This window comes from Struthio camelus, chromosome 11, assembly GCF_040807025.1.
Source record: "Struthio camelus isolate bStrCam1 chromosome 11, bStrCam1.hap1, whole genome shotgun sequence".
Classification (NCBI taxonomy): domain Eukaryota; kingdom Metazoa; phylum Chordata; class Aves; order Struthioniformes; family Struthionidae; genus Struthio; species Struthio camelus.
The window spans coordinates 23,258,577-23,264,576 of NC_090952.1; the positions used below are offsets into that span (position 1 = coordinate 23,258,577).

The window sequence follows — 6,000 nt, forward strand, 5'->3', positions numbered from 1 at the left end:
TTTAAAGTATATTATTTTCTCCCACCCCACCCCGGTTTCATATCAGCAATGGGGAAGCTATATGTTGGGTGGCCTTCAGTTACTCTTGGGGGAATTTTTGGCCAAAGACCCCTGGAAGCACATGAAAACTGAACGTTCCCAAATGAGGGCACTGGAGAAGGACTTGGAGCCAATTCCCTGCCCGAAAGCCAACAAGCAACCACTGTGGGCAGGCCCAGCCATTGGTTTTGCATGCTGACCGCTCTATTTTTCTAACCAACGGAAGCGAGGCACATCCAGCACACCGATTCGTAAGGCAGAATTTTGGAGAGTTGAGAGTTTTTGCTGTCTCCAACCAAACGAAACAGCAGAAAGCAGTTCCTGCTCTGCCAGAAGCACTGAAGTCCTCTGCTGCTCAGACATTGGCATAACACGAGAACGCTCGCATACCAGCACAACCACTTCTGTCATTAAAGCTGGCTCGCGAGAGTCAAAAGCAAAACAGGTTGCTCACAGATCTGTGCACCAAGCAGAGATTCCTCCCACCAGGAATCGCTCAGCACATCCAGCCCAAGCAATTGCCCTTGTTAACAGCCTTTGAAACGCGTCATTGCAGAGCAGACTCCACCAGCGCCAGCCACCATTTTCTTGGAAGCTCCCCTATCCCAAGGCATGGCAAAGCACGGGAGGCTCTGATGTCTTCAAGACAAGCGGGAGGATTTCCCAGGAGGGTAAGCATTTTTTAGTTATTTTCCTTGTTCTTCCTCCTCATCTACATCAAAGGACAGAAGTCAGAACAGACTCATTTCACTGTAGCTCTGCAGTTTGGCAAGGATTAAACTGGCTTTGAAACAGCTCGATTCCAAATCATGAAACGTCAAAATATATCTGTCAAGCAACCTCTGATTTTCATCTCTTCTTTTCCACTCTGATTTTGTTTCCCCCTTCGAGGAGTGGGAAAAATATGACAAACAAGGAAGCTGGAAAACCCTGCAGTGTTGTGCACCTCCAGCAGGAACAATCTCTTCCTGTTCGTCATTTGAGCTCTGGGTGACAACTTGTGTTCTGCATTTGACCCCAACAGATCACAAATGCGACTATATCCCACCACTTTTAATCCCCACAGTTTTAACTGGTGTTCATTGCCTACTCGTGTGCCAAGCAACCAGCTCTGGTGGGCAAGAGAAAGCAGAGCTTTCCTTGTCCAGCTCTTTTCCACCAAACAGGAGAGAGAAATCCCAAATTACATCCGCCACTAGGGTCACCCCAGGGAGCACCAAAGAACAAGGTACATCTGTGAAATGAGTGGATCTTCTAAAAACATAGCTCTCTCCAAGCACTCTGGAGCAAAGAGGTTTTGAATTTCCTATTTGCAAAAATAATGCAATTCTTTTAATGCCATCCAAACCAAAATTGTAACTTTGCATTCAAGTTTCCAGGCAGGCACGCAGCAAAATACCATCACTTCCACCCTGGGCTGCAGCTCCCTCACTGTCAGGAACCCTGACATTACCATCCAGCCTTTTCCAGGACACTCTTTAATTTGATCTTTTTTAAAGAGTGCTTCCTCAGGACCCTGTCCGTCCCCGCCCAAGACGGCTTAGTGCCATCTTTCCCCTGCTTTTGAATAACTCCTACCAAAGTCCTAAATGCCATTTTAACCCTGCCCTGCCACGGGCTGTGAGCCCTACTTGCCACAAAGGGAAGAGCTGTCTGCTCGTAGGGGGCTCACAGAGCTGGAGAAACACAAGAGCATCCATCCATCTCCCAGACAACACCGCTCCGTCTTGCTCTGACAGCGGGAATTTGCTCTGGCAGTCACGCAAGCCTGAATCACTCTGAAAGCATCAAGGGCCCAATCCTGCTTCAGCACACGCTGCAGGGACCCCAGTGAATGCTGCCCCTCGGAGAAGGCCTTTTTTTTTTTTTTTTTTTTTGGTATCTTTCTACATCTTTGGTAGGAATGACATTTTTGGCTACCGGCCTGGGGAAGGTGAGCATGCGTATGCATGGCACCCGCAGCCTCCGGGGTTGAGGATGCGCAGCAAGGGCAGGGCCGTGTTTCCCCAACATCCCTCCCCGCTTTGCACCCTGCCTGTTTTGCCCAGCTGTTTTGTCAGCACCCGGGCCCAGAAGCACCCGCTCACGGGCACGCAGGCCTCATTTCAGCCAGGCTTCATGACTGCCTTTAGACACAGCAGGAAAATTTCCATGCACTGAGTGAAGTGGAAGCACGTACTTTATCTAAATAGCGTTTAATCCTGCAGAGTCCTGGTGTCTCAAGAGCCATCTGGTTAAAATTCCTCTCCAAATCAGGGTATCTAAATGAAACATGAGGTCTCTTTCTTCCTCCCACACTCCCGCTGCCAAAATCAGACATGAAATGACTGATCTCAGACATTTCTGCTTTGTTATTCTCCCTGCCTGCATCTTCTATGAGAGAGAAGTGAAAAAAAGAAAGCACAATGAACTGAGCTGAAGTATTTTGACTGTAAAGTTTGCACCATATTTTTTATAATAAAGTCACAGGTCAGGTCTGGGTCGGTTTATCATAAAGACATAATTTCCATTACTCTTCCGAGCAAAAGCCATTCCCCATAGCTAAAGTTAAAAGTTAGAGCTGAGCTAAAATCTCAACTCTGCTACGCGCGGAGGGCGAGGGGACGATAGCTGGGGACCACGAGGGCGAGAGGTCGGCCCCCCGCGCGCCTCCCGGCGGTGCCCGCGCCGCAGCCTGCCGCCAGCCGGTCGATCGGCGGGTGGCCGGTGCTGCCCGGGGAGCCGCTGCGAGCGAGGAGGGCGCCCGGAGCCTGAGCAGTCCCTGCGCGTTGCTGGGTGCCAGGCTCAGCTTGCTGCTGATAGCACCGGGCGCTTCATGCCGCTCGGAGGCTGGCAGAGGCAGCGGTCTAGGCCACAGTTAACAGGTAGCGTTAAAAGGTCCAAGCGTTAAAAGCAGTGCTGAGACTTCACGTTTAAGCAGTCCCAGGAGAAGGGAAAGCGCTAAACATAGGCTTGGGCTAGTTCATCTCATCAGCAAAGATCAGAGGAATTTTCCAAGGTACTTTAGGGAATTAGATACCTAAATCCCCCAGTACATCGCCTGGACAGTCGCACGCTTAAAAGGACGTCATTCACATAGGTTACTGCTGAGGGGACATAGTATTCCTGGCTCACATCGTTGTTATTTCCACTGAAGCACAAGAAGTTTCAGCCAGGTCCGAGGCACCCCCATGCCGTGGAGATCGAGTAGGTGCCTCCAAGAGGGAGGAGGGGAAGGTAGTCACCACCTCGGTGCCGAAGAACCACAAGTTTTCTTTGCCTCAGCACGGAAACAGCCCTGGAACAGCCCTGTTTTCACAGAGGCATGGCAAAAGGAAACGATTTTTTTCTTGTAGGCAACGAAGGCAGTTCTTTAAACGCTTTATTACAGCCTGGTGCTTTGGGCATGGGCTGTAAGTGACATTCAGGGGATACTGGCTGAGATCAGAGATAAAGTGTGTCTTAAGCATCATTCCCCTGTTGCTGGCTGTGAGCAGGGACCTGCCAGAGCTCCCACCAGCTGGTTCGTGCTGTATGTCGGCATTTTCCGTTCGTGGTACCGTTCGATGAAGAGGCTGCTTCCGAAATAAAGCCTGCCAAGATGCACTGGACAGCGTTTATTTTCAAGAGTTTGAGTACCCTAAACGTTGCCTTCTTTTGGGCAGCTGCCAATATTTACATCCAGGCAGAGAATTATACCAGCATACGCAGAGGCAGGCCATCGTTCACAGCGGGGAGCAACTTCTCCTGGTAGAAACACTTCAAGAGCCCAGTCCTACAGATTTCTCCTGGCCAAAAGTCCCCAAGAGCAGCGCAGCCCAGACACCAACGGTAAAATCCTAGTCCAGAACTGGTTCCTAAGCACCAAAGTCCAAAACCTGAGAGTCAAATTTTTGTTACTTAGAGCTCTTGCTCTTGCGCTCATGATGTTGGCTTTGATACACCTAACTCACATTTTTCTAGCAGTTATTCATTCTTGACTAATTTTTATTTACTGAGATCTTTAGGGAGAAATTAGGAGCTGGTTTGTATTCAGGAATGCTGTGCGCAGAGGGAAAAAATAAAAGAGGGTGTTGTCCATGAAATGAAGTATGTGGGTGCTTTTATCATTAAAAATGAAAGTTACATTCTTAAAGCCATATTTGGTTGCGTGATTAGCTATTTGCTTTGTACATCATGGCTTAAGAATTTAATCAGTTTCCTTTCTAAAGCTTTTTTTTTTTCCTTCCCCTTTAAGAACTTCCTGAAACAAAGTATAAAAAGTCTAATCGGTAGAACATAAAAAGAAACAAATTGATGGAGTTCAATAATTTAAAAAGCAGCCCCATCCATTGCTAAAGCACAGACTAGCTCCTGCTCACATAATATGAACTGGACCAGAGTCACATGCATTAACTTATCTTTTGAAAATTTGCTAAAGAAAAGATTAATGATAGAAACAGCCATTGCAGACACATGAGTGAACAGTTTCACTCATGCAGGTGACTCCCCAGATGCAGATACAAGGGTGCAGCATTTGTATAAAGGTAAAGGCGTCTGCATTCGCATGGGGACGGTGGAGATGCAGCTCATTAGAAACTTTGCAACTGTTTGAATTCCGTAAGGAAAGAAAGAGGAAGATGCAATAATCGCTGGCTAAACACTGCCTTTCTATAGTCCCTGATGCCATTATGGACAGCCTGCTCCAGCGGTTTAGTGGGTATCGTTCCTCGCTTTCCAAGAGCCTCCCATCACCTGAGGAGCCCACAAAACAGGCACCGGTCTAGCTATTTCCTCCTCACCTGTCATTAAAAACTTCAAACTGGCACATTTTATCACTTGCCTAGAAAAACACGCTGCTGACAGCTCGCACACAGCTGTACTGCTCTGTACTGCTGCAAACACTCCCTCAACACCCACTCGACTAGGAAGCAAGGAGGAAAGCGATATTTACACCCCCGTCACTGCCTTTAGTTTCAAACCTGCCACCTTTCCAGGAGGGAATGCCGTTGTCCCAAAAAGAGGATGCGAGAGAGATCAGAAGCAAGAATCCACGTGAGATAAACCCCACGCCCAAACACCCTCCCCTAAAACCGAGGCGGTTTCAGCGGTTAACTCGGCGATCCACGAGGAAACTGCTTGCTGGAAAAAGAGTGTTTTAAAAGAAGTACACGTCGCGCACTTAGAGGTCGCCCGCCCGCCCGCCCGCCCCAGGCAGGATTGCCCCCTCCCCAGCAGGGCAGGGCAGAGCCCCAGCGCAAGCCCTGAAGTCGGCAGATGGGCAAAGCTGGGGGGGACGCTGAGCCTCCGCCCGCCCTGCTCAGCACGGCGATGCTCCAGAGGCAGAGGGAAAGGCATGTGCTTACTGGCTGCCGGCGAGCTGCGGCGAGGCGGCTGCTGCCCGGCGGAGGGAAGCGCTGGGCGGAGCGCAGCGCCCCGGGCGCGGGCAGGATGCGGCCGCGCGCTCCGGTGCCGCCGGCGGCGGGCGAAGGCAGCGCGGCTGGGCCGGGGGTCCCGCTGGCAGGACCGCGCCGCTTCACCGCTTATAGCGGGGAGGCGCGCTGCAAAAAAAAAAAAGTCCGTCCAGCCAATAGCGCTGTTCCTGCCTGGGGAGCAGATGGAAAGGGCGGAGGGGGGAGGAAGAGCCTGCTCCTCCCAGGGCCTGTGCACCAGCCCTTGGGGGAAAACCCAACGCGGAGCAGCGCTTGGGCCAGCGGAGCTCTTGCCCTGCTTCCCCGCAGCAGCAAAGCGCGGCCGCGGCTGGGACCGGCCGGGCTGGGCAGGGTCCCGCTGCCCCCGCAGCGCCGGGACCCCCCCCCCCAGGGCCAGTCGCACCAGGAGAGCGCAGCCCGGACGCACCCTGGCCGGGGGTCTGTCCTCAGCCCCCCCAGCCCGCCCCGGCTGCCCTCCCCCAGGGCTAACGTTTTTGCCCGCAGCTCTGTTACGTTATGCGTCACCCTCAGGTTCCCAAACACAAGTTTCCAGGACAGAAAGTAAATAAAA

General features: G+C 51.4%; 1 protein-coding gene across 2 annotated transcripts in view; it reads right to left on the reverse strand.

Moving 5' to 3' along the window:
• Positions 1-5,743, reverse strand: part of FHL1 (four and a half LIM domains 1) — a 32,553-nt gene extending 26,810 nt beyond the window's left edge. The window contains exon 1 of one of the 2 annotated variants that reach the window (XM_068957732.1): positions 5,364-5,743. The gene's annotated coding sequence lies outside the window, so the exon portion shown is untranslated. The remainder of the gene's footprint in view (positions 1-5,363) is intronic. The other variant, XM_068957733.1, reaches the window with a different exon arrangement.
• Between the last annotated feature and the right edge of the window lie 257 nt (positions 5,744-6,000).